A 27960-nucleotide genomic window follows, 5' to 3' on the forward strand; every position below is an offset into this window, starting at 1 on the left:
GAGAGAGAGAGAGACTCGCGCGCACTAGAGAGCGCGAGAGTCTCTCTCTCTCTCTCTCTCTCTCTCGGGCGCGCGGGTCTCTCTCTCCCCCTCGTTCTCTCTCTCTCTCTCTCTCTCTCGGGCGCGCGCTAACAGAGCTACTCCATCTCGTGCAGGACGCTCCAGGCTCCAGGCAGTCTGAATGAAATTGAATGTAACGTTCCCAATTCTATGTATTGTAGTGGACCAGGCTTGTCCACGGTAAAGGTGATTGACAGGTAATCACAACCACGACATTTCACCTGTTTGACGCTGCGCGCGATTGACTGGCTCCTGAGTTGATCAGCCGCGGCTGGACTTGATTAGAACAGGGAGAACTGATAAAGCGGGGCGGAGTGCGTGCCGGGTGTGTGTCTGGGAGCGGTGCTTGTGAAGCAGGACAGGGCTGCTGTCCGAGCGGTCATTATTGAACAGAGACTGTCATTGACTGGTGCCAAGACGGTACCGCACTCACGGAACGGGAGGCGGGCGGGTGCCGTTCGCAGCTGTGATAGTGCTGCCGGCGGCTGAAGACCGTAGGCCACGGGTTTCTTCTGGTTGTTTTGGCCAATGATCGGCAGGGGAAATTAGGAGTGCCCATCCCGCTCCCAGCTCTGGTTTGGGACGTCCGACACGCGTTGGCCGTCCTATGTTCGCGCTGGACCAACGCTTCCCCCGCAGACTCTCACTACATGAGCCGGGTTGGACCAGCGCTATCCGCCGAGACCCCCCGGGGGAGGGTCGCTGTGCACCGGCCAGTTAAGTGGTCATTTTAACATGTACACAATTTATGTTCTGTGTGAATTGTAGTCTTGTCGATTGTTGTCCATGTTCATTTGTTACATGATTTTAGACAACAGCTTTGCGTCTCATGAGGACTGGCGGAAGTTAGCTTTTAGGCACAGTAGGAACGTTTAGGTCTGTCCCGCCCTGCTCCGCTTGTGTGCACTCTGAGTGTGCGTCTTACAGTGTGTGATGTAACGCGTGCCTATATTTATATAGGGTGGAATCTAATGGGGTGTAAAGCGCCGAGCGTGATGTTTAAAGGGTGCCTACTGCCGAGCTCGCTGGGGGGTAATCCTGTGTGACTAGTGTGCTTACTGCTATATAGGGTAAAATCCTGGGTGATGTAAAAGCGTGCCTATGTTTATAGGGTGAATTCCAGTGTGTCTTATCTGTGTGCCTATGTTTATAGGGTGACTTCCAGCGTGTCTTATCTGTGTGCCTGCTATACCTAGGGGGGGGGGGGGTTGAATCCTGTGGGGCTGAGTGCACCATGTTTATGGGGACATCCTGTGTGGCGCTTAAGCAGTAGGCAATAACCTGAGTGTGGCCGCTTAGCGCCAATTGCAATACCTGAGTGTTTTGCCCTAGTGTGTTCAAAGGGGGTGCAGTGTAATTTATTGTCTCGCCAACAGAGGGCTGTGGGTAGGCTAGGTGGGCAGACCTGTGGGAGAGGGAAATGTTATGACTGGCCGGTTCTCTGTTCATAGCTGTTATGATTTGTTCCCATTAAAGCATATATCTTTTACTTACGTCGTTGTCCGTGTGGGTTGTGCTCAGGGATCTGACACCGGACCTCACCGGATTAACAAAGGTGGTGGCAGCAGTGCTATTTAGCCTGTCCAGTGGATACTTCACATCCCAAGCAAGGTTTATTTCACTGGTGGCAGTGGTGGGATCTACCCTATAATTTTTGTTTACTTTGTTAAACAAAACAAAAATATGTCAGATTCTGAGAATAACCCACCGCCCGGCGCTGAGCAGAGCGCCCACCCCTCTAGCAGCTCCTCGGGTGGTGGTATAGCACCTCCCGTTGGGCGTAATTACCTTTCGACCCCCCGCCCAGTTTTCATGCCAGATACATTTACAGGAGCAGGCCGTGAGTGGTCCGATTGGTCGGAACAGTTCGACTTGGCGGCCGAAGTGAATCAATGGGATGAGGCGCTTAAAGTCAAGTTTATGTCTCTCTTGCTGGCAGGTCGCGCTCGGGACATGTATAGCGGGTTGCCCAGGGAGGCTAAGAACAACTTTGCCTTATTAAAAGCAGCTATGACCCGATGTTTTGAACCAAATGATAGTGATGACTGGAGCCGTGCTAGCTTTACTGCCCGGCGCCGGCGGCCTAATGAGACAGCCAGGGAATTTGGGAATGCTTTGAGGAGGTTGGCAATTAGAGCATACCCCACCGCGGATGAGCACACCCAGGATATGCTGGCTAGGGATCAGTTTATCCTATACTTTGCCACGGGTGATTTCCGCGTCAGTTTACGGGGTGCTAAACCTAGAACATTAGAAGACGCCATCGACCTATCCTCTGAAATGGAACTGCTTAGGAACCTTGAGTACACCAATGCAGCCCCAGAGGCCAAAGTGATGGGGGTGTCTGTGGCAAAGTCTAGCAGCGATGAACAAATGGGGGTGTTGTTGGGGGTGGTAGAGGAGTTGCGACAGGAGGTGCGGGGCCTTCAAATCACTGTTAAAAACATGCAATCAGTTGAAAAGGTTAAAATTCCCCCCAAGCCCACCGAAAGCCCAGTTGGGGACCACTGGGGTGGTGCAACACCTCGTAGTATGCCTAGCCGCGGGTTTAGAGAAGCAGGAGGGGGGTGTTGGGAATGTGGCTGTAACCGACATCTCAGACGTGATTGCCCATTCTTACAGGGAAACTAGAGGGGGCAGGTACAGCAGGCCAACTGCCTGCCCCCGAGCACACTGGTATAACTGTGGCCGCTGCTAGCAACCATGGGGGTTCGGGTTATGTTTCAGCGAAAGTGGGGGGGGTGGACTCCATCCTGTTGGTGGACAGTGGGGCAGCATTGTCTGTGATCCCAAAGGGGGTGTGGTTAGCTATCACTAAAGGGGGGTCCGCGTTGGGCGGGCACCAAGGGGATGTTTCGGCTGCAAACGGTGGGGGGATGGGAATCCTAGGAAAATGGCACACTGTGTCAGTTTGAGTCTCTTGCATTAGTTGCTGAGTTTTTAGTGGCTGACGTGCCATCGCAAGAGATCCTACTAGGATTCGACTTTCTCAGCAAGTACGGAGCAGTGGTAGACTTCGGGAAGAAGGAATGTAGGTTAATGGGTAAACTGCTTCCCCTTATTATACCAGCAGATGCAGTAAAACCCCAAGCCGTCACAATCCCGGTTGACACCATCATTCCCCCCCGCAGTGAAGTCATCATTACAGGTAGGGTAGCTAACGCTATTGGGCCGGGTAGAGAGGGAATGCTGGAGCCAGCTGAATCAGTGTCCGACCAATGTGATGTGATGGTAGCACGTGTGGTCTGTAGCGTGGAACAGGGCACCCTGCCGATTCGAGTCATTAATGTAACGGACGAACCTCTCATTTTGAAGGGCGGAGTAAAAGTGGGTATGCTGCACACCGATATTGAAGTGGGGAGTAGGGCGGAACATTTGGGCATGTCTGAGATGGGGGGGGCTGCACGGGGCCCCTGGACAGTTGATACGCTGTTAACCCATCTTGGGTTAGACCAAAAAACCTTCGAAGCCCCTGAAGTGGCAGCTATTCGCGATTTGATAAGCCGCCATTTACCAGTATTTAGTTCGGGGGATAACGATTTGGGCAGGACTCACCTCACTTTACATCAGATCGACACAGGGAGAGAAAAGCCAGTGAAGTTGCCCCCTCGCCGTGTCCCCCTTCATTTGCAGCAGGAGGTATCCGACCATGTAAAGCAGATGCTTAAAAATGAGATAATTCAGCCTTCTCACAGCCCCTGGGCCGCGCCGGTGGTTCTTGTCCGTAAGCGCGATGGAGGTCTTCGCTTTTGCGTAGACTACCGCAAATTGAACGATTTGACCCGAAAAGATGCGTATCCCCTGCCCCGCATTGACGATGCCCTTGACAGCTTGTATAATGCGTGTTGGTTTTCCACTTTGGACCTGGCCAGTGGTTACTGGCAGGTCGAAGTGGACCCCAAAGACAAACCTAAAACGGCATTTATTACGCGTCAAGGCCTTTTTGAGTTTAACGTAATGAGTTTTGGCCTGTGCAATAGCCCCAGTACTTTTCAGAGGCTAATGGATCTGGTCCTGGCCGATCTGCAATGGACAACGTGTCTAGTGTACTTAGATGACATCATAGTATTCGGGCGAAACTTTCATGAGCATTTATCTCGTTTGGATGAGGTGCTAATCAAATTAGGCCAGGCTAACCTTAAGGTAAAGCCAGCGAAATGCAATTTGTTTTCTACCCAGGTCAAGTATTTGGGCCATATCATTTCAGCGAGGGGCGTGGAAGCCGACCCCGCGAAGGTAGAGGCAGTGCGACAGTGGCCATCACCAAAGAACCAGACCGAAGTGCGGAGTTTTGTTGGCCTGGCCTCTTATTATAGGAGGTTTGTGCAGGACTTTGCGGAAATCGCACGCCCCCTTCATCAACTCACAGAGAAGGGGAGGCGGTTTAAATGGTCAGGGGACTGCCAGTCGGCTTTTGAACACCTTAAACTGGGCTTGATGTCTGCCCCCATCCTGGCGTATCCAGACCCCCACAAGACCTTTCTTCTAGACACCGATGCTAGTGATGTGGGGATTGGGGCGGTCCTGTCACAGGAAGAGGCGGGTCGGGAGCATGTCATAGCTTATGCTAGTAGGGCTTTGACTAAAGAGGAACGGAAATATGCAACCACCAAAAAGGAGTTGTTGAGTATGGTTGCGTTCACCAAATATTTTAAGCACTATTTGCTGGGCAAGGAGTTTGTGCTCAGGACGGACCATAACTCTTTGAGGTGGTTGCACAATTTCCAGGGCCTAGAGGGACAGCTGGCCAGGTGGCTGGAGCAGTTGGCCAATTTCCAGTACCGTATTGTGCACCGCCCCGGGCGAGTGCACGCTAATGCTGATGCCCTCTCCAGGCTACCTGCTTTCCTGCCAGCTGTCGTGTCCAACACCATGGGGGGAGGGTCTCCCATGGCCCCGGCCATATGTTCCGTACAGTGTGTGGGTCCCCCGGGTCCAGAGGAGGGAGATGAGTTGGCACAAGCTCAGAGAGGTGATGTTGAGTTGCAACAAATCCTCGCTCTTAAGGGGGGGAGGAAGGAATGTCTGCAGCCTCCTAGTGAGTTGCGGAAGTTCGCACTTGTTTGGTCTCAGCTGCAGGTACAGGGTGCTAGGTTGGTGAGAGTACCACCTGTAAACTCTGACGCAGCTAAACAGGTTCAGGTGGTGCTCCCCAAATCCTGGGTTCCAAAGGTGTTAGAACAGTTGCACAATTCTGTTACTGCCGGTCACTTGGGGGTGCAAAAGTTACAAGCCAAGGTGAAGGACCGTTTCTACTGGCCGGGGTGGTTTGGGGATGTTAAGCAGTGGTGCCGGGAGTGTGTGGACTGTGGGTCCCGAAAGACCACTGGACAGCAGTTGTGTGCCCCCCTTCAGTCGACAGTTGCTTTAAGGCCATACGAGCGGGTGGCATTAGACATCTTGGGGCCACTGCCGGAAAGCCCTGATCGAAATAAGTACATTTTGGTAATTGGGGATTATTTTTCAAAATGGACAGAGGCTTTTCCCATCCCCAACCAGGAAGCTAAAACAGTGGCCAAGGTTATGGTAGAGCAGTGGGTCTGTCGACTGGGAGCTCCCCGCACTATTCACACAGATCAAGGGCGCAATTTCGAGTCAAACGTGTTTAAGGAAATGTGCCAGCTGCTTAACATTCACAAAACCCGCACGTCGCCCTACCACCCCCAGTCTGATGGGATGGTGGAAAGGTTTAACAGGACATTGCTCTCAATGTTGTCCTTGTTTATAGAGGAAAACCAGGCTAATTGGGACGCGCTCCTGCCTTATGTGATGCTGGCTTATAGAAGCAGTGTGCACTCGAGCACAGGGTTTACGCCGTATAAGGTTGTGTTTGGACAGGAGATAGTGCTCCCAGTGGACGTTATGTTGGGTCTTGATGGGGGGGAGAGGTTCACTGCAGCTACAGAGTATGTGTCTAAACTTAATGACACCTTAGCCACAGTAGTGGGAGCTGTGAGGGGCCATCAGGCCAGGGCCTCCGGTAGGCAGAAGGACGCCTTTGATGTTCGGGTGAAATGGCAATATTACTCAGAGGGGGAGCTGGTTTGGGTGCGCTCTAAGGCCAGGAAGAAGGGCGTCTGTCCCAAACTGCAGAGGAGGTTTAAGGGCCCCTATAAAGTCATGGAGTGAATCACAGACGTTTTATACCGGCTAGTGTTGGTCGAGGGAGGGCCGGAGGTGGTTCTGCATTACAACAGGCTCAAACCCTTCCTTTCCCCTATAACAGAGACAATTAATCAGGAGGAGGCACATAGACTGCAGACCAGGCCTCCAGGTTCAGGAGCAAGTGCCAGTGCTGGCTGGTCCCGTTGGCAAGCCCCTGGTTCCACTGTAAGGTCCGGAGAAGCCCCTCGGCCAGCAGATCCAGGGCCGGAGAGTGCATCCGTCCCCAGCCAGAGGGCGGTCGAGAGAGGGAGACAGACGGGAGGACCGGCGCGGAGTGTCCATCAGCCAGCAGATCCAGGGCCGGAGAGTGCATCCGTCCCCAGCCAGAGGGTGGTCGAGAGAGGGAGGCAGATGGGAGGACCGGCGCGGAGTGTCCATCAGCCCGCAGATCCAGGGCCGGAGAGTGCATCCGTCCCCAGCCAGAGGGTGGTCGAGAGAGGGAGACAGACGGGAGGACCGGCGCGGAGTGTCCATCAGCCAGCAGATCCAGGGCCGGAGAGTGCATCCGTCCCCAGCCAGAGGGTGGTCGAGAGAGGGAGGCAGATGGGAGGACCGGCGCGGAGTGTCCATCAGCCCGCAGATCCAGGGCCGGAGAGTGCATCCGTCCCCAGCCAGAGGGTGGTCGAGAGAGGGAGGCAGATGGGAGGACCGGCGCGGAGTGTCCATCAGCCCGCAGATCCAGGGCCGGAGAGTGCATCCGTCCCCAGCCAGAGGGTGGTCGAGAGAGGGAGGCAGATGGGAGGACTGGCGCGGAGTGTCCATCAGCCAGCAGATCCAGGGCCGGAGAGTGCATCCGTCCCCAGCCAGAGGGTGGTCGAGAGAGGGAGGCAGACGGGAGGACCGGCGCGGAGTGTCCATCAGCCCGCAGATCCAGGACCGGAGAGTGCATCCGTCCCCAGCCAGAGGGTGGTCGAGAGAGGGAGGCAGACGGGAGGACCGGCGCGGAGTGTCCATCAGCCAGCAGATCCAGGGCCGGAGAGTGCATCCGTCCCCAGCCAGAGGGTGGTCGAGAGAGGGAGGCAGACGGGAGGACCGGCACGGAGTGTCCAGCAGCCGGCAGACCTAGGGTTTGAGGACGCAGAGATCACCAGCCAGGCCGCCCGTGATGGAGCGCGACAGAGTGGAGCGTCAACATCGCAGAGGAGCACATCGACCCCCAGTCAGCTTGCCAGGGAAGGACGGCAGCAGACGGGACAACAGACATTGCAGGAGACGCGCCAAGGACGGCAGAGGCGGCCACCGGTCTGGTCCAGAGACTTCGAGATGAGTTGACTCTGGGACGAGTCACAGACAAGGGAGGGGGGAGTGTAGTGGACCAGGCTTGTCCACGGTAAAGGTGATTGACAGGTAATCACAACCACGACATTTCACCTGTTTGACGCTGCGCGCGATTGACTGGCTCCTGAGTTGATCAGCCGCGGCTGGACTTGATTAGAACAGGGAGAACTGATAAAGCGGGGCGGAGTGCGTGCCGGGTGTGTGTCTGGGAGCGGTGCTTGTGAAGCAGGACAGGGCTGCTGTCCGAGCGGTCATTATTGAACAGAGACTGTCATTGACTGGTGCCAAGACGGTACCGCACTCACGGAACGGGAGGCGGGCGGGTGCCGTTCGCAGCTGTGATAGTGCTGCCGGCGGCTGAAGACCGTAGGCCACGGGTTTCTTCTGGTTGTTTTGGCCAATGATCGGCAGGGGAAATTAGGAGTGCCCATCCCGCTCCCAGCTCTGGTTTGGGACGTCCGACACGCGTTGGCCGTCCTATGTTCGCGCTGGACCAACGCTTCCCCCGCAGACTCTCACTACATGAGCCGGGTTGGACCAGCGCTATCCGCCGAGACCCCCCGGGGGAGGGTCGCTGTGCACCGGCCAGTTAAGTGGTCATTTTAACATGTACACAATTTATGTTCTGTGTGAATTGTAGTCTTGTCGATTGTTGTCCATGTTCATTTGTTACATGATTTTAGACAACAGCTTTGCGTCTCATGAGGACTGGCGGAAGTTAGCTTTTAGGCACAGTAGGAACGTTTAGGTCTGTCCCGCCCTGCTCCGCTTGTGTGCACTCTGAGTGTGCGTCTTACAGTGTGTGATGTAACGCGTGCCTATATTTATATAGGGTGGAATCTAATGGGGTGTAAAGCGCCGAGCGTGATGTTTAAAGGGTGCCTACTGCCGAGCTCGCTGGGGGGTAATCCTGTGTGACTAGTGTGCTTACTGCTATATAGGGTAAAATCCTGGGTGATGTAAAAGCGTGCCTATGTTTATAGGGTGAATTCCAGTGTGTCTTATCTGTGTGCCTATGTTTATAGGGTGACTTCCAGCGTGTCTTATCTGTGTGCCTGCTATACCTAGGGGGGGGGGGGTTGAATCCTGTGGGGCTGAGTGCACCATGTTTATGGGGACATCCTGTGTGGCGCTTAAGCAGTAGGCAATAACCTGAGTGTGGCCGCTTAGCGCCAATTGCAATACCTGAGTGTTTTGCCCTAGTGTGTTCAAAGGGGGTGCAGTGTAATTTATTGTCTCGCCAACAGAGGGCTGTGGGTAGGCTAGGTGGGCAGACCTGTGGGAGAGGGAAATGTTATGACTGGCCGGTTCTCTGTTCATAGCTGTTATGATTTGTTCCCATTAAAGCATATATCTTTTACTTACGTCGTTGTCCGTGTGGGTTGTGCTCAGGGATCTGACACCGGACCTCACCGGATTAACAAAGGTGGTGGCAGCAGTGCTATTTAGCCTGTCCAGTGGATACTTCACATCCCAAGCAAGGTTTATTTCAGTATTAAATTATAAAAAACGACCCCTCCACATTTGGGAAGGCTAAGCCACACAACTAGTTCGTTATAATCGAACAGCATGCTTTGAAGGCGACTTTACGACGGTGAGGACTCAATCACAGCAGATATCCGCTGATAGCCTACCACGGAGATCTCAGGCACAGGCAGCAAAACCGACGCGCTGATAGAAAAATCTCCATGGACGCGCCGCGCTGCGCTCAGGCCTCGCCCCCCGACACGCCCCGTGCGATGTCGTCATAATCGCCGTCCGCCCTATGCGCTTGGCTGGGCGCGAAGAGTATGCCAGAAGCTTTACGTTCAGAGTAGAAACAACAAAGCCAGCCAGCCTGCACACATGCTGTAGTGGCCTGTTTAATCCACCAGAGGGCGACATTGCTCCACACAAACCCTCATCTTAAAGAGAACAGATCCCATTGTCCCAAAGGTGACCTTACTGAAAACTGCATGTTTTGCTTCATCGTATATTTTTTATTGTATTCACACAACATATAATGACACATACACAATATAGCCTACATACAACCATGAAGTTAAAGCAGAAACACAGCCAGCCTCTCTCCAGCTGAATGAAAGACAAACAACTCAAGAGAAAGAAAGGGAAAGAGAGAGAGAGAGGGAGGGAGAGAAAGAGAGAGGAGAGAGAAAGAGGGAAAGAGAGAGAGGGAGAGAGAGAAGCAACAAGTGACAGAAAAAAGAAGTAGATAGAGAGAGAAACAGTCTGTGTGTGTGTGTGTGTGTGTGTGTGTGTGTGTGTGTGTGTGTGTGACTGTCTGATGAATGTTGGGAGGAGGCGCTAGTTAGAGTCAACTCCTCATCCTCATTAGTCTCTTAGAACAGACGAGTTGGCTTCCGCAATTTTCAAATGCTTCCGCCATACCGTCTGTACTTCGTGGGGGAGAATCATGCACCAAGCGGAATGGGAAGTAGAAAGGCGGGTTTTCCGCTCATTAGTCCAATCAGAATCGCAGAAAGGCGGGTCTTCCGCTCATTAGTCCAATCAGAATCCAATATGCCGCATCTTTTGTGGACACACGTGTCGTGATTGGTCGGATTCCGTCGAACTTCTGAACTTCTTTCCTGTCTGAAGGTTTTTTTCCCAACTTCCTTGTGCATGTTCTGGGGGTGTAACGTACAGACTGTGTATAGCTGCATTCGCTGGATGTAGATGAGACAGTCTGTTTTAAGAGACTACATCCTCATGCTCTCGTCTAACCCTAATCCAGTTCAAAGTTCTACACAGGGTTCAGTACACAAAAGCTACGCTTAGCAGACTGTTCCCTGATACAAATGACACCTGTGAGCGATGCTGCTTTTCTCCAGCTGATCATACCCATATGTTTTTCCTCTGTCCAAAGCTGTTTGATTTCTGCTCATGGTTTTTTTAATCATGTTAAGCGAATCCCTTAATATTACACTGAACCCATGTCCGTTTATTTCCATTTTTGGGGTGCCCTCTACATGAGCTAATCTCTCTAAAACTGAATCTGATGTTGTGGCTTTTGCCTCACTCATAGCCCGTAGACGTCTTCTGTTGCATTGGAAAAGTCAAAACCCCGCCTCCCTCTACATCCTGGATCCTCCCTCTACATCCTGGCTCCTCCCTCTACATCCTGGCTCCTCCCTCTACATCCTGGCTCCTCCCTCTACATCATGGCTCCTCCCTCCCCCTCCCCCCCAGTGTCAGAGTTAACTCTGATGCTGGGAGGGGGGGGGAGGGTGAGTCGCTTGTCACAATAAATAAGACTGGTTTGACGATTTATTTGAGTGAATGTAATAATTCTATCTATCACATCCGCTATTTCTGTCGCTCTTTGAGCAACTCTGGATATTTATCGACGAGATTTTTGCCAAGCTGGACCTGATTAGTGATTTGCTCCGTTCGCCTGCAGCTTTGACACATTACAGACGGGAGTCAAGCTGTCAGCAACAAGGCTGGGAGGATTATACCGGAAGAAGCACCCATAGGCATCATGGCCATGTATGTATTAAAAGAAGTGGATAGGGGACGAGCCACGCCCACCCATGCATTCAGACGGACACTGCTCACTGGCGCATGAAGCCATCATGGGGGGGTTTTCTTCCTACAGACAGTCAAATAGCGCATTTTAATCTTCTCGGTTAACCGACCAATTGTCGGCTAATGAGGGTCGGTTGTTGGTCAAGAAAAATTATGATTTTCGACATCCCTAATTGCCATTAGTGTGAACTTCTTGTCACCACGTTGCACGACAAACTTCCCCTCCAAGAAAGCCTTGTGGACTGATGGGTGGGTATCTGGTAGTTGTGCCATGTCTTTCAAGAAGATTGGCATCCAGCGGGCATAGTTCGTATTAGGGCATTCACAGACTAGTCGACTAGTAAAACCACTAGTCGACACTGTGCTTAGTAGTCGACTAGTCGTTTTAGCATAACAATTTTTATTTATTTATTTTTTAATCTTTAATATAAAACTGAAAATAAAAAAATAAATAAAAAAAGGTGTGGGAACAATGTAGCTCAACTGATTTAATCACTAGTGGATTAGTAATATTGTATTATTCTGTTTATTCAGCATACAGCCCAACACACCGGCATCTCATACAGCAGCCAACGACATCCACTGTTATTAGATGTTGTTTTTATTAGATATGTTACATATGGAGTTATTATTAGCCACAATAAAAACACGAGTAATACAGTCAGTGCATCAGATGAGAATCATGCATCATTCTCTGAGATGGAGCCAGCACGTTATTGTCAATGCTCCCCAAGTAGAATACAATGTACATAATTACACATTTGCAGGTGTTTCAACCATGCTGAATTTAATGATGTCCCATCAACTCTTTTTTATATAAAATGTTTCAGAATGATTTAATTTATATTGAAACAATGTTCCTCATTTGTTAACATTACTGTGTGTGTGTGTGTGTGTGTGTGTGTGTGTGTGTGTGTGTGTGTGTGTGTGTGTGTGTGTGTGTGTGTGTGTGTGTGTGTGTGTGTGTGTGCGTGCGTGCGTGTGTGTGTGACCCCTAACTATGGTATCAAGTGTTTTCTCTGCCAGTTGAATCCTCTGAATTGCTCAGAGAAGGTTGTAGTGTAAAGATATTTTTGCAAGATCAGACATATTTTTTATGGCTGTATAAATAACCTGCAAAGAATGAAAAGTCAGATTTGATGCCTACAGTATGTACACACAGTGAACGTGTATCTACAGCATCCAGGACACAGATAACAGCCACATGCACAAGGCCAGATCCTCAACGCAACATGTTCCTCATAACCTTCCTAAAATCCTCCACTGACTTTTTTGTAACACTTTAATTTAAATCATGTGCATTAACCTGTGAACCTATAAAGTATGACTATACAATAATACTCAATACACTTTAAGTACTTCATGAAAATCGTCCCAAAACATAATTACATTACATTACGCCATTTGGCAGTCGCTTTTATCCAAAGCGACTTACAATAACACATTTTTGTCAGCAATAGAGCAATCAACTATGGAGCACAGTCTATGATAACTACAACTTCTGAAGGAACAGTGGTACAAGTTTAGTTTAGGTTAGTAGTTTTTTTTTTTTTTTTTAGAAAGAGAGAAAGAAGTTAGATCAAGAAGGGCCCAGATGGAGCCTGAAAAGGTGTGTCTTTAGTCTTTTCCGAAAGATGGGCAGTGATTCAGCCGTCCTGACCGAAGGTGGAAGCTCGTTCCACCATTGAGGTGCCAGGGACGAGAAGAGTCGAGATCGGGATGAGCGACCTTTGAGCCCCCGTAGCGAAGGAGGGGCGAGGCGACCTGCACTGGTGGAGGAGCGAAGGGAGCGCTGAGAGGTTTGGAACCTGACCATAGATTGCAGGTACAGGGGAGCTGACTGGTGTACTGCCCTGTAGGCCAGTACAAGTGTCTTGAATTTGATGCGTGCCGAGATGGGAAGCCAGTGGAGGTCCTGGAAGAGGGGAGTGACGTGAGAGAATTTGGGTTGGTTGAATACCAGACGGGCTGCAGCGTTCTGAATGAGCTGAAGCGGTCGGATGTCGGTGGCAGGTAGGCCGGCCAGGAGCACGTTGCAGTAGTCCAGGCGAGAGATGATAAGTGACTGGACCAGGAGTTGAGTCGCTTCTCTTGTGAGAAAGGTAATTACAAATACCACACAACAAAACGTTCAAATCGGATGTGCTGAAAAATAAAAATTACAACAGACAGGCCCGTATCTAGCTATGAGTACAGGGAGGTCCGGACCTCCCCTAATATTTCAGAGAAAAAAATAAAAAGCAGGTGGTGACATGAAAGAGAATATACTGAATAATGACATCACAACAGTATAATCCTAATGTTGATTTAGAATGATATATTCCTCTAAATATGGCTAAAAAAGGTTAAATTTTTATTTATTTAAAATGATATATTACTCTAAATATGGCTAAAAAGGGGGGGGGGGAATCGGAATCCGCCTCCCCTTGCTGGACCTCCCCTATTTCGAAACCCTGGATACGGGCCTGACAACAGAGTTGCACCACTATAACAATCCATTTTTGCTAACCAGCTGCCCACTGCCCGAAACATGACGGGATATTATCCATCTCACTGAAAATGTTTTGGCTAGAAGTGGGCTAAATCGTGGCTACGTCGGCTATATAAACCATGTCAAAGAAATGAAACTAAACACCTTGTCATGTTGACTTACTTTCTTATTGTTATTTCTTGTTCTTATTTTAGTACACAAAGGGTTTGTATACTTTGTACTCACATTACTGTGTTGTTACACGGTGTCAATACACTGTATTACATGATAGGGACATGTTCATTAAAGGAGAACTTACCTCCAAAACACTTTTTTTCAGCTTTTAACCAATATATATGACTTTGGGGGTGATGTGTGAAGAATTCTGGTCAAAATTTCCACATTTGACACCAAACTGTTGCCATTTTACCATTTGTATCATTTTTCAGCAGCATACCTGGCATAAGCGCCCTCTAAGGGTCCAACAGTGCTTTTTTTTTCTCTCAAATGAATGGGATATTTGACACGTTGTGACGTCACGGTGAACCAAAGACTATGTGATTTCAAGATAATTACTCTCCTACCCCCCCTGTACCCTTTCGGCTCCTCAGAACTCCAAGCCTATGCCTATTCATCCAAAAGATGAATTTCCACTTTGGTGGACAATAAACTAACTACAACTACAACTACATTGAAGTTTGCTCTTAAAATACTGAACCAAACGTCGTCAAAGTTGGCACATGTCTTAATTATAGTTAGTTTCCCGCTGAATGTGTCATTACTTTATTAATATCTTACCTGGATAAGCTCGAATGATGATGTTTATATTATCAGTCCGAGTTGCAAGCACTGTCTCCAGCCCAGGCAGGCGGGAGAGAGTCGTACTGTAACGTCATGGACGAGCCCCAAGCTCCGCGGGCGCGCGCAGCAGCAGCTGGGCTCTCTGTGCTCTGAGAGCAGAGAGAGCAGTCTGATATTTCCGCAAACAAATATCGTCGCAGTTTAGCGCACATGTAAAATATAACGCTATACTACGACGTGACAACGTGACAAAGCTTCTCTAAACACATCGGCTACTATCATATATTTCCCTGCATCCCTCCTACTGAGATTATATCGGTATTGATTTTGGACAGACTGAATGCGCGGAGGAGGAGGAGGAGAGATCTGCAGCTGTGCCCTGAGTAGCCCTGAGAGACACTCGCCTCGCTCCGACTACTGTGCCCGTCTGTGAAAAGCGTCCTGTCCAGTCGCACCTTCGCAAACAGATGCGGGATTCCCTCAATCCTGTACCAAATCTCAGACTGTATAGAGCAGAAAAATCGCACACCAGCTATTTCTGTCTGTGTTTGTTTGTTGCTCCGTGAGGTTACAGAGCGCCCCATGCATGCAGCAGGCTGTTTCGCCAGCCGGGGTCTGGCAGGAGGGAGGAGGCGCAGCCTGCACTGCGCTGAGAGGAAAACTTTTGCACAACTTTTAACAAGAATCACGAAAAGCCCCCAAACTAAAATGAAAAAGGGACTACAGTATATGGCAACTTGGACGAGGGAATGACGTAGAGAAATCTCGCATTGTGTTACCCCAGAACGGGGGGTTTGTCGTATTGTGCGGTGTGCTGCTGTAACGAGCCCACGTCACTTTGCTCTCGTAACGTAGTTTGACACACTGCCCAGTAGCGGAGCGTACGCCGGGGCAGAGGGTGCGGCCGCCACGGGCCCACTCGTCAGGGGGGCCCATCAAAAAAAAAAAAAAAAGAATTTTTTTTTTTTTTTTTTTTTTTTTTGCAGGCCAGGCCACCTGGCTGGCAACCTGTGTTTTTATTTTTCTTCTTCAGAACAAGCTTGTCTGTAAAGTGGCTTCACTGTAGTCTTTCTTGGACATAATATTACTTGGCTCAATGAGTGACAAATTGTGTTTTCGGATATAGGGGCTATCAGCTATTTTACAGTTGTGACTTAAAATGACTTTATTTAATAAAGTCAGTGGTGTGAGTCTGAGAGGAATTCAATCAATAGACAATAACATTGGTGTGTTTAAAATGAGATATTCCACTAAATATGGCTAAAACCGATTCAAACATGCAAAAAAGGCACATTTTTGTTCGCGGCCTGGCAGGCCCGGTTCTACGGGGGTGCAAAAGCATGCATTGCACCCTTATTTGTCTGCATGCTCAGTTGAAAAGTAAAAAAAAAAAAAAAAAAAAATTTTTTTTTTATAAATGCTACAGCTGCACACTTACTGTTTAAACTTGAATTATAGTTGTTGTTTTTCTTTGTTCTTTGATGTGATTTTATGGCTTTTTGGCACCTATATGTAACCTTTTAAGGTTGAGATAATTGTATTATCATTATATGGTCCAAATATTTCAGTAAAGCACTTGAAACACTTGAAATATTCTTGCTTGGGTGGTATCATTCTACTTGAAATGATGGTCAAATGCATTATTTTTAGTAAAATAACATGTCAAATTTTTCGAGTGGGCCCGGCCTTTGGCTGGGCATCTGCACCCCTTCCTATCTAGGATGCACCCCTAGTCATCTTATTCTGGAACCGGCCCTGCGGCCTGGCCTGGCCTTCAAAAAAAAAAATTTTTTTTTTTTTTTTTGATGGGGCCCCCCTAAGAGCTTCGCCCCCTCTGGGCTGATAGGGTCGCTCCGCCCCTGACACTGCCATAGAGATACATGCAGAAAAATTATTAAATTTCTAGTTCGCCACTGAATTACCAAATTGATATAACTTTCAACCATTTTGAGCAAAGCTCTTTCCAAACAGGCCACCAGCATTGGCTAGTTGTTGATATTTATAAAGATATTGCCCCTCTCAAATAAATTATTTTTGAGGCAGTAGGCAAACTGTAATGGCGTCGATTTCCGAAAAAAAATCTTGACTTGAACACAGCCAAAGAGTCTAGTATAGACAAGAGTATATGTCATTTCTTGGTTTTTTCCATAGGTATTTTCAAATCACTGTTCTAATACATATCTAGGGGGTAAGTCCTCCTTTAAGTACTTAGTGAATATTATTGTGCACTTCTGATAGCTTTCAAGCCATGGTAAAGCATTTTCATACAAAGAAGACACGTTCAGTGCAAATGTAATACAGTGACAATCACAATCAGTAGGTGAGTGCATGGAAGTGAATGGACAAAGTGAGTCACGTGCTTCTGTGCGCATGCGTGTGTGTGTGTGTGTGCGCGTGTGTGTGTGTGTGTGTGTGCGTGTTTGTGTGTTGCCACTCTTTCGGGATATTCACACTAGGGGTTGCACGACTCCTGTTTTGTTTAAGTCGACCTTTCTACCAATAAAGTCAAGTCGATGACGACTATCCGTCACGTGCAGCAGTGCAAGTAAAAACAAAACGAGTCTTGGTCACTGAGTTGATGGCAGCAGCCTGCGACGCGGGAGGCATGTGAACACTTGGGAAATCTCTCTCGTAATGAACTTATCGTGCGTTCACGTGCTCCTCGGATACATCGTATTTAATGTGTTTACGAGTTGTACGCACATGACATTGTTACCTCCCCTCCCCTCTTCTCCTCTCCAGGCAGCCACTCTGGTCCCCTCCCCACCCCCCTCCTCTCCTCTCCCCTCCCCTCCCCTCCCTTCTTCTCCTCTCCAGGCAGCCACTCTGGTCCCCTCCCCTCCCCACCCCCCTCCTCTCCTCTCCCCTCCCCTCCCCCCTCTTCTTCTCCTCTCCAGGCAGCCACTCTGGTCCCCTCCCCACCCTCTCCCCTCCCCTCCTCTCCTCTCCCCTCCCCTCCCCTCCCCTCTTCTCCTCTCCAGGCAGCCACTCTGGTCCCCTCCCCACCTTCTCCTCTCCCCTCCTCTCCTCTCACCTCCCCTCTTCTCCTCTCCAGGCAGCCACTCTGGTCCCCTCCCCACCCTCTCCTCTCCCACCCTCTCCTCTCCCCTCCTCTCCTCTCCCCTCCCCTCCCCTCTTCTCCCCTCCCCTCCCCTCCCCTCCCCTCCCCTCCCCTCCCCTCCCCTCTTCTCCTCTCCAGGCAGCCACTCTGGTCCCCTCCCCACCCTCTCCTCTCCCCTCCTCTCCTCTCCCCTCCCCTCCCCTCTTCTCCTCTCCAGGCAGCCACTCTGGTCCCCTCCCCACCCTCTCCTCTCCCCTCCTCTCCTCTCCCCTCCCCTCCCCTCTTCTCCTCTCCAGGCAGCCACTCTGGTCCCCTCCCCACCCTCTCCTCTCCCCTCCTCTCCTCTCCCCTCCCCTCCCCTCTTCTCCTCTCCAGGCAGCCACTCTGGTCCCCTCCCCACCCTCTCCTCTCCTCTCCCCTCCCCTCCCCTCTTCTCCTCTCCAGGCAGCCACTCTGGTCCCCTCCCCACCCTCTCCTCTCCCCTTCCCTCCCCTCCCCTCTTCTCCTCTCCAGGCAGCCACTCTGGTCCCCTCCCCACCCTCTCCTCTCCCCTCCTCTCCTCTCCCCTCCCCTCCCCTCTTCTCCTCTCCAGGCAGCCACTCTGGTCCCCTCCCCACCCTCTCCTCTCCCCTCCCCTCCCCTCCCCTCTTCTCCTCTCCAGGCAGCCACTCTGGTCCCCTCCCCACCCTCTCCCCTCCCCTCCTCTCCCCTCCCCTCCCCTCTTCTCCTCTCCAGGCAAAATGCAGAATGTGGATCACACTCGGATCACACCCATTTTCTAACTCGGCCTTCATTTTGATGTCATGTACACACCTGTAAAGTTTCGTGCCTGCATCTTGCATGATTGTGTTGGCAGAATCTGTCCACAGACAGACAGACAGACAGACAGACAGACAGACAGACAGACAGAGAAAGAACCTGGCCAAAGTACTCAAAACAGTTTCTGTGGTTCCTGCTACAACAGTAGGTGTCTCCAGGACCACTGCCTTGATGACACAAACACGCACTCACAAGGTGAAAACTTGCCCTGACTGCACGTTACCGACAAATTGCTATTTTTATTATTCTATCTTATTTCTATTTCATTGTGTTTCACTGTTTGCTTTATTTACTACATACTTTAAAAGTACTTGTTTGCCTGTCTACTTGATTATGTACCTACTATGTACCTACAGTTTTTACTTGCACTATGTGCTGTAATGGAGCCCCCAGCATAAGAGTTTTACACATGCCTACTTGTACCAGTACAAAAGTGTGTGACAATAAATATCTTGAATCTTGAAATCAATAGCACAAAGGCTGTTGTGACTGGTAGCCTACTGTAACTATGCACGTTACCATTCAAATGTACATTCTATGGCGTCAGTGGTAGGCTGTTTGTCAGCCTATTCACACAAAGACAAATTCAACTTGGGCATCCGGGTAGGGCAGCGGTAGACTCCCTGCCTACCAACACGAGGGTCACAGGTGTTCCAGCCACCGTGTTACTTCTGGTTTGGTCAGGCGTCCATACAGTACAGGCACAATTGGCCGTGTCTGCGGGTGGGAAGCCGAATTAAGGGTATATACAGTCAGGGCCGTAACCAGGGTTCCGAAATAGGGGAGGTCCAGCAAGGGGAGGCGGATTTGGTGGCGCGAAAAAATTTGAGGGTTTTTTCCCCCCTTTTTTACCCATATTTAGAGTAATATATCATTTTAAATCAACATTAGGATTATACTGTTGTGATGTCATTATTCAGTATATTCTCTTTCATGTCACCACCTGCTCAGCTCTCCTGTCAACATAATTGTAACTAACAAACACAAACTGTTTTAGCCAAATTCATATCAAAATGACACCTACAAACACAGGTACACAACCCAAGCCGTACACAACACACAAAGTCATCATCGATAATAAAAAAAACATACAGAGGGACATTTATTTATTCCTGATAGGAACGATTGAAAAATAAAATAAAATATATTATGTTGTTTTTAACTTTACACCACCTCTTTTTGTTACTTATTGGGTCATGAAACTGAAACCATGCATATAGCCACCTGCATACCTGACTTCGGGAGCTTGGCAATTGGCATCATGCATGATTAGCCAGTAGCATCCCAACGTGTCACACAGGTAACATTACTTAAGAGACAGACTAGACACTTACTTTCTTGGTTGTTGCGAAAAAATCTGTCAGGTCACTCACTGTCTGTCGTTCACTCGCTCACATGTCTCGCAGCTCGCTCACCTTCAATTATCTCGCCAGGCAGACAGACAGTCATCACTCACCACCATGCTGCTGCTCTCTTGGAATCAAGTTACCGCGGACGCGGCGTCAGATGACTTCCTGCCTGACCTGCCTTTCATTAAAAATAAAGCGATCCCGTGTTTTCATGCTTTTCCATGCAGATTGTTTTATAAAAAAAAAAAAAAAAAAAAATTTGTCTGAAATATTAGGGGAGGTCCGGACCTCCCCGTCCTCATAGCTAGTTACGGCCATGTATACATGTATATCCTGGTTGCTGCACTAATGCCTCCTCTGGTCGGTCGGGGTGCCCGTTCAAGGGTGGAGTGGAGCTGGGGGGGAATAGCGTGATCCTCCCATGTGCTACGACGTCCTACCGGTGAAACTCCTCGCTGTCAGTGTGAAAAGAAGCAGCTGGTGACTGTACGTCTACAACTCTCCCTAGATGGACGGAGGGGGTGGAGCAGCAACCAACAGCAGCCAGGGGAAATGGCCAACTTGCCAAAGTACAATTGACAATGAAAAGATGACACACTATTGATGGATGATTGAATGAATGATTATTTCGGTCATAAATACATTGAACAAAATGTGTATGCAGCTGACAAAAACAGCTAAACAAAGACAAAACTGAGGTGATCGTCTTTGGCCCCAAAGAACAAAGGCTTAAAATCACTGCACGCCTTGAGTCTCTATCATTATTGATTATTATTGATTCCGATCTCAACTTTAACTCCCCACATTAAGTCAATTAGAAAATCACCTTTTTATCATCTTAAAAATATAGCAAGAATTAGGGGATACATGTCCAGACAGGAGGATCTAGAAAAACTAATTCACGCCTTCATTTATAGTAGGTTAGACTACTGCAATAGCCTTTTTCTGGTCTCTCCAAAAAAGAACTTAGGCAACTTCAACTCATTCAGAATGCTGCTGCTAGAGTTCTAACGAAGACTAAGAAAGCTGATCATATACACTCCAGTTCTTAAGTCCTTACACTGGTTGCCAGTGTGTCATAGAATAGATTTTAAAATACTGTTATTAGTCTATAAATCACTTAATGGCCTAGGCCCAAAATACATAGCTGAATTGCTCCCACGCTACGAACCGTCTAGAACTCTTAGGTCAACAGGGTCCAGCTTATTAACTGTCCCTTAGGATCAAATCAAATCATGGGAAGGCTGCATTTACCCACTGCTTCTGCTAGCTGGAACAAATTGCCTGAGACCTCAGATCTGCCCCAACCTTACTTACTTTTAAAAATAGACTAAAGACTTTTATGTTTACCGTCGCTTTTAACTGCTGACATGCTACTATGCAAACCCAATGAGTCCCTCTATAAGTTTTAGCTCTTTCTGCAACTGCTGCGCCTGTTGCTTATTGCACTTTTTATACTCTTTTTTTAAGTTTTGTTGTGATGCTTTTAAATGTCCATTTTATTTCTTTCTTTTCGTTTATTTTCCTGTCAACCATTTTATGTGCTTAATGAAGTTGCTTAATGCACTTTTTATACTCTTTTTTTTTTAAAGTTTTGTTGTGATGCTTTTAAATGTCTATTTTATTCTCTTCTTTTCTTTTCTTTTCCTGTCAACCATTTTATGTGAAGCACTTTGAATTGCCTCTGTGTATGAAATGTGCTATACAAATAAACTTGACTTGACTTGACTTCACCTGTCACACAAACACCTGTCACACAAACACACACAGCAGACTTCATTCTGTATAGTTGATAGATTGATACGACAGCTTAAATCTTTTTGCAGCTTGTTTGGAAGTTTAAAGAGAGATAAGCGATGGCCTTCAATGTCAAAATGTGCTTATTGGGAATGTTGGAAACTTGGCTCTTGTTTGGGCCTTTCCAGCAGCGGGACAGATGCTGTGTTCTCAGGGGGTGAAGTCAGACGTGAGGGAGGGAGAAAGCATGGTACTGTATAAAGGAGGCTGAGCTGAACCTCAAGACACTGACAGAGCCGAGGATGAGGGTTGCTGTGTCTCTGCTGGTGCTGCTGATGTGCTGTGGGTCTGGGCCGGGCGCTCGGGCCGCGGTGCCGGGCGGTGAGGAGGAGGTCTCTGCCAAACCCACCACCGAGTCCAACCTCTGGCTGGAGCTGCTGCTGCTGAAGGAGACGGTGCACAGGGTGGAGAGGGAGAATGCAGGTACTTGGGAGGTGGGAGGTGGCATTTATCCTGTAACCCTGCATGTTTTGGGGCTTATTCATAAAACTTGCTGGCAGGTTTAGCGTGATGTTAAAGCAATATTCCACTTAGTTTTACATGGGGGTTATTTTTTGGCTCTTGACCACCATGAAAAGCAGAATATAAACTACTCAGCAGAAGCAGCTGGATGAGTTTGTAGATGTGTGGTGTTTGAATGAGGCCAGAAAATATCCTGAAAATGTATGATTACTTGTGCAGTGCCCGTTCAACAGAACAGGCTGATGTGTGGCCTCTGGTATGGCTGCTTGTAGCTCAGACACTGGCACGGCACTTCTGTGGGTCCTGAGTGATACACCTGCTGATAGTAAGATGTGTGACGCTACATTGAGTGAGGGGGCAGAGAGAGAGGGAAGTGAGGGGGGAGAGAGGGGGGGGAGAGAGAGAGGGGGGAGAGAGAGAGAGGGGAGAGAGAGAGGGGGGGAGAGAGGGGGGGGTGGGAGAGAGAGGGGGGTAGAGAGAGGGGGCGGGAGAGAGGGGGGGGAGAGAGAGGGGGGGAGAGAGAGAGGGGGGGGTGGGAGAGAGAGGGGGCGGGAGAGAGAGGGGGGGAGAGAGAGAGAGGGGGCGGGAGAGAGAGAGGGGGGAGAGAGAGAGAGGGGGGGAGAGAGGGAAGAGAGGGGGGAGAGAGAGAGGGAAGAGAGAGGGGGGAGAGAGAGGGGAGAGAGAGAGGGAAGAGAGGGGGGAGAGAGAGAGGGAAGAGAGGGGGGTGAGAGAGGGGGGAGAGAGAGAGAGGGGAGAGAGGGGGGAGAGAGAGAGAGGGGCGGGAGAGAGAGAGGGGGGAGAGAGAAGGGGGGAGAGAGAGAGAGGGGAGAGAAAGGGGGCGGGAGCAAGAGAGGGGGAGAGAGAGAGGGAAGAGAGGGGGGAGAGAGGGAAGAGAGGGGGAGAGAGAGGGGGGGGGGGGAGAGAGAGGGGGAGAGAGAGAGAGGGGGAAAGAGAGAGAGGGTGAGAGAGAGAGGGGGAGAGAGAGAGAGGGGGAAAGAGAGAGAGGGGGAGAGAGAGGGAAGAGAGGGGGAGAGAGAGAGGGGAGAGAGAGAGGGGCAGAGAGAGAGAGGGGGAAAGAGAGAGAGGGGGGGAGAGAGAGAGAGGGGGGGAGAGAGAGAGGGGGGGGGGAGAGATAGTGTGTTCTCCCTGCAGTTACTACCCTAGGGGAGGGGGAGGGGAAGGGTTCTGATTGACTCTGCAATTTCTGGGGTTCTCATACGCTACGTTCAAAGTCGATCAGATGGACGCTATTTGAGATAAACCACAGTGCTAAAACAAAGTGTGGAGATAGGTCTGCCTATGCGAGACTATTCATAGTATTCCCATGATGTCACAAGCATTTTCCTACCAATAGGCGCTACAATACACACAGCTCATTGGCTGTTTGTGTCACTTGATTGTAATCACCTGTTAATTGATTACAATCACATGTTATTTTCCTACCAAGATGGCCGTGTGGTGATGTAACAGCAGCCAGAATGCTATTAGTTTAGTTTTGTCTGAGGTAGACATATAAAGTAGCCTATGCAGTTTGGCTGATATTGACTCCTCATGTAAGGTTAATTATTATTATTCCAAAAGGGTGGATTCAGTTATAAAAGGAGCTGGATAAACAAGTTGTACGTCACTTTTTCAGAAGGGGGTGGTGAAAGTAATATAGTAATGTAACTGTAACTGTAACTAATTACCTTTGATACCAAGAAATAAGTAAAATACAACTAAGTGGAATAATGCTTTAAGGGCAGATACAGTCTAGAAAGTCTGTTACTGTACATTGTACTTTTGTGTTTCTAGTGTTGGACTACAGAGTGACAGAGGGAGAGGAGGAGGCAGCAGCTATCAGAGCCGAGTTCCAGCTGAAGGTGGAGGATCTGGAGAGGAAGAACGCAGGTGAGACACCCCGTGGACCTGCACATCACAGCTACTACTTACCTATAGAGAGCCAAAGTGAAACGTCACTTCCTGCTTTCTCCCTGTACCAGTGCTGCGAAAAATATGAATGGCGGTGAACGGAGATAAGGTTACTTTTTTGATCCCGTTTGAATTGGGCCACGGGGTGTGAATGCAAATTTTGTCAGTTTAAAACATAACTTTGCATGTCAAGAAAGTCGCAGTTTGTCGCCAAACTGTTGCACTAGAAGTTATAAAGTCAGAAAGAGTACATACACTGTCGCCTAAGTGACGTCACTTTCTCTACCGGCAAAGCTGAAGACCGGCGACATGACACGAGCTTCCACGAGCTATGTAGTTTTTATACCAAACTAACCCCTACGTTTCAGTTTGATGACAAACTGTGACTTTCTTGACATGCAAAGTTATGTTTTAAATTGACAAAATTAGTAACCTTATTCTCCGTCCACCGCCATTCATATTTTTTGCAGCACTGGTACAGGGAGAAAGCAGGAAGTGACGTTTCACTTTGGCTCTCTATACCTACAGTAGTACTGTGTGGAGTACTGCTACTGAGGTACCTGGCTGAAGTAACTGTAGTTAAGCACAAAGCCGGTACATTATTTCATGTGTTTCCTGTCATATTTACTACTGAGACTATTTGGCGATGAATTATCATTCTGATAATCAAATTGTTTTAGTAATTTATTAAGTAAAAATACCAAACATTTCCTGGTTCCAGGAAGCTGGTCAGCGTTGCAAGACATTTTAAGAATCACTTTGGACTCTGGACATTTTCAGTTCCACATGATTTGATTAACTCATTGAGTGCCAATGATGACTATCGTCGTCAATTCAAATAGTAACGTAGAGTGCCAATGACGACTAAAGTCAATTGCGTTTTTTGACGGTGGGACGTGGATCAAAGCCTGATGCATCTCCTGTACAAATATGGGGGATGTTGAATGTGTAAAAGCTATTTTACGGACCCATTAGGTGGCGACAGTGCTCTCCAGATTAGAGAAAGGTGAGGAAAAAAACAGAAGAAGCCGTGGGGACACGGAAACCGCATCGGTATGCATCGATATGCATGGAGCATAACGTTAGCTGTGCCTGCAGCAGCCAATCTGCTCCCACAATTGAGCCCCTCCGTCTCCGCTGCGATAGCTCCTCCACATGATTAGTTGTGGAGTTGTTATTATTCTCAGTTTTGATTTTTTGATTTTATTTTATTAGCACCATACAAAAAAAAAGGCAAGCAAGAACACAAAAATAAATAAAAGACAGTGCAGGGAGAGAAAGGAAGCCCAGTGGGCTTATTCAGAGCCCTCTCCCATGATAAAACATTAATTTCTACAGTTTATAGGAAAGACAATTAAACAAGAAAAGAAAAGAAGAAAAAAAAGAAAGATGTATAATCAAAACAAACACAAGGGCCCCTATCGTTGCATCGGCCTAGTTTCTACGCCGAGCGCCTGGCGCAGTGGGCGTGGACCAGCGCACTTGATATCTTGGTCTTGGCGCTAGACGCAGCCTAAAGCATTACAACCACGCCTTTTAAGCGTAAAATTATGCACCATCATGCTCATTGGATAAGTGCAATAAACGAATCGCACGCTTGCCTTTTAAGCTCCAATTCCACTGCTCCAGCAAAACCAGACAGAAGCCAAGCGCTCTGCCCCCCCCCCCTCCCTTCATCCAGTCTGTCTGTCTCCATATAGGCTATTATTCCATATTATTATGCTTCTCAAACCAATCTAACTGCAGTTTAAATACTGCAAGCATGTAAATACGCTACACTATAGCAAGATCAAAGTGAAAAGAATGTTCTAAAGGCATCAGCTAGAAAAATATAGCCTATCCCTATATGATGAGATTAATTTTATATTGGTGAAAGTTTGTCCAGAAAGATATCTTTTCTCTCCCCTGCTGCAGGTAGAATGATGCACATAAATATACCCTACATTATGTAAAGTCATTGCATAAATGTGTTTTTATTGTAAAACTAAATGTGAAGTAGGGCCAAGTTATTGGAGCAGACATCACAGTATAGCACATGACAGTAGAAGCGCGTTCAAGCGCGTTCCGCTAACACTTATCTAAATCATGTTAAATCGACAAGAGATATATATAGGCCCAGGAGGACATATATGTTTCACTTAGGGTGGTGTTTTAATTTCGATGTTTTATTTGGTCCAATATTGAAATGTTCTACAATTGCAGGCTGTGTTACCATTACACATTATTTTAGATCGACCTTTTATATCTATTTCGCCTCATTTGGTTGCTATTTAGTAGCGAAATGGAGTACCCAATTGCATGCTGGGACATTCACAGGCAGTGAACTTACAACTGCTATTTCCTATAGGACGTGTGTTGTGTCTGTCTGAGCGAGGGAGTCAGAGAGAGACAGGCCCCTATCGTTGCATCGGCCTAGTTTCTACGCCGAGCGCCTGGCGCAGTGGGCATGGACCAGCGCACTTGATATCTTGGTCTTGGCGCTACACGCAGTCTAAACCATTACAACCACGCCTTTTAAGCGTAAAATTATGCACCGTCATGCTCATTGGATAAGTGCAATAAACGAATCGCAGGCTTGCCTTTTAAGCTCCAATTCCACTGGTCCAGCAAAACCAGACAGAAGCCAAGCGCTCTGCCCCCCCCCCCCCCCCCTTCATCCAGTCTGTCTGTTTCCATATAGGCTATTATTCCATATTATTATGCTTCTCAAACCAATCTAACTGCAGTTTAAATACTGCAAGCATGTAAATACGCTACACTATAGCAAGATCAAAGTGAAAAGAATGTTCTAAATGCATCAGCTAGAAAAATATAGCCTATTAGATTGGTGAAAGTTTGTCCAGAAAGATATCATTTTCTCTCGCCTGCTGCAGGAAGGATGATGCACATAAATATACCCTACATTATGTAAAGTCATTGCATAAATGTGTTTTTATTGTAAAACTAAATGTGAAGTAGGGCCAAGTTATTGGAGCGGACACGTTCCGCTGTCACTTATCTAAATCACGTTAAATCGACAAGGGATATATATAGGCCCAGGAGGACATATATGTTTGGTGTTTTAATTTCGATGTTTTATTTGGTCCAATATTGAAATGTTCTACAATTGCAGGCTGTGTTACCATTACACATTATTTTAGATCGACCTTTTATATCTATTTCGCCTCATTTGGTTGCTATTTAGTAGCGAAATGGAGTACCCAATTGCATGCTGGGACATTCACAGGCAGTGAACTTACAACTGCTATTTCCTATAGGACGTGTGTTGTGTCTGTCTGAGCGAGGGAGTCAGAGAGAGACAGTCATATTGTGCCTGTCAGACTGAGGAGAGAGGGAGAGAGTGACACAGAGAAGGGTGACAGAGGAGAGAGCCAGAGGGGAGGGAGAGAGCCAGAGGGGAGCGCTCCGCGCAACTGGCGCACTCTGAATAGGCCTGGTTTTCAAAAGCGCAAAGCGCTAAATTTACGCCAGGTGGGAAGATAGCAGTACGCCGAGATTTAAGGCCGACACGCCCACTCTGGGCCATTCTGGGACTGCGCCACGCCCATTCGGCCTAAAGCGCATTTGGCAGCGTAAAGCCATATTGATATCGTCCCAAAACAGGCGCAAGGCACGTTTTTTTACGTTTAAGGCCCGTTTTAGCGCCGAAGGCTTGTGGGAGAATAGGGCCCACAGTCGTATTGTGCCTGTCAGACTGAGGAGAGAGGGAGAGAGTGACACAGAGAAGGGTGACAGAGGAGAGAGCCAGAGGGGAGGGAGAGAGCCAGAGGGGAGCGCTCGGCGCAACTGGCGCACTGAATAGGCCTGCTTTTCAAAAGCGCAAATCGCTAAATTTACGCCAGGTGGGAAGATAGCAGTACGCCGAGATTTAAGGCCGACACGCCCACTCTGGCCCATTCTGGGACTGCGCCACGCCCATTCGGCCTAAAGCGCATTTGGCAGCGTAAAGCCATATTGATATCGTCCCAAAACAGGCGCAAGGCACGTTTTTTTGCATTTAAGGCCCGTTTTAGCGCCGAAGGCTTGTGGGAGAATAGGGCCCAAGGATTCAGGATAATTCAATGTTACATAACCAATTCAATAATTACATTGACAATTAAGGTTACGGTTAAATAGAAAATAAAATATGAAAGGAGAAACATATAGATGGTCAGGACAAAATGAGATGCTCTTTAAGGAGTTTCTTAAAGGATGTCAAGGATGTAGTTGTTTTGAGTGGCAGGGACAGGTTATTCCAGAGCTGGGGACCTCTGAAAGTG

General features: G+C 48.5%; 1 protein-coding gene across 1 annotated transcript in view; it reads right to left on the minus strand.

Annotated features, from left to right (window-relative positions):
• LOC310800013 (phosphoinositide 3-kinase regulatory subunit 4-like) overlaps nucleotides 1-27960 on the minus strand; it is a gene marked incomplete at its 3' end in the record, with an annotated part of 239417 nt that overhangs the window by 42667 nt on the left and 168790 nt on the right. The gene's annotated exons all lie outside the window — the stretch shown is intronic.

The sequence above is a fragment of the Poromitra crassiceps genome, assembly GCF_964638095.1.
Source record: "Poromitra crassiceps genome assembly, chromosome: 29".
NCBI classification, from domain to species: domain Eukaryota; kingdom Metazoa; phylum Chordata; class Actinopteri; order Beryciformes; family Melamphaidae; genus Poromitra; species Poromitra crassiceps.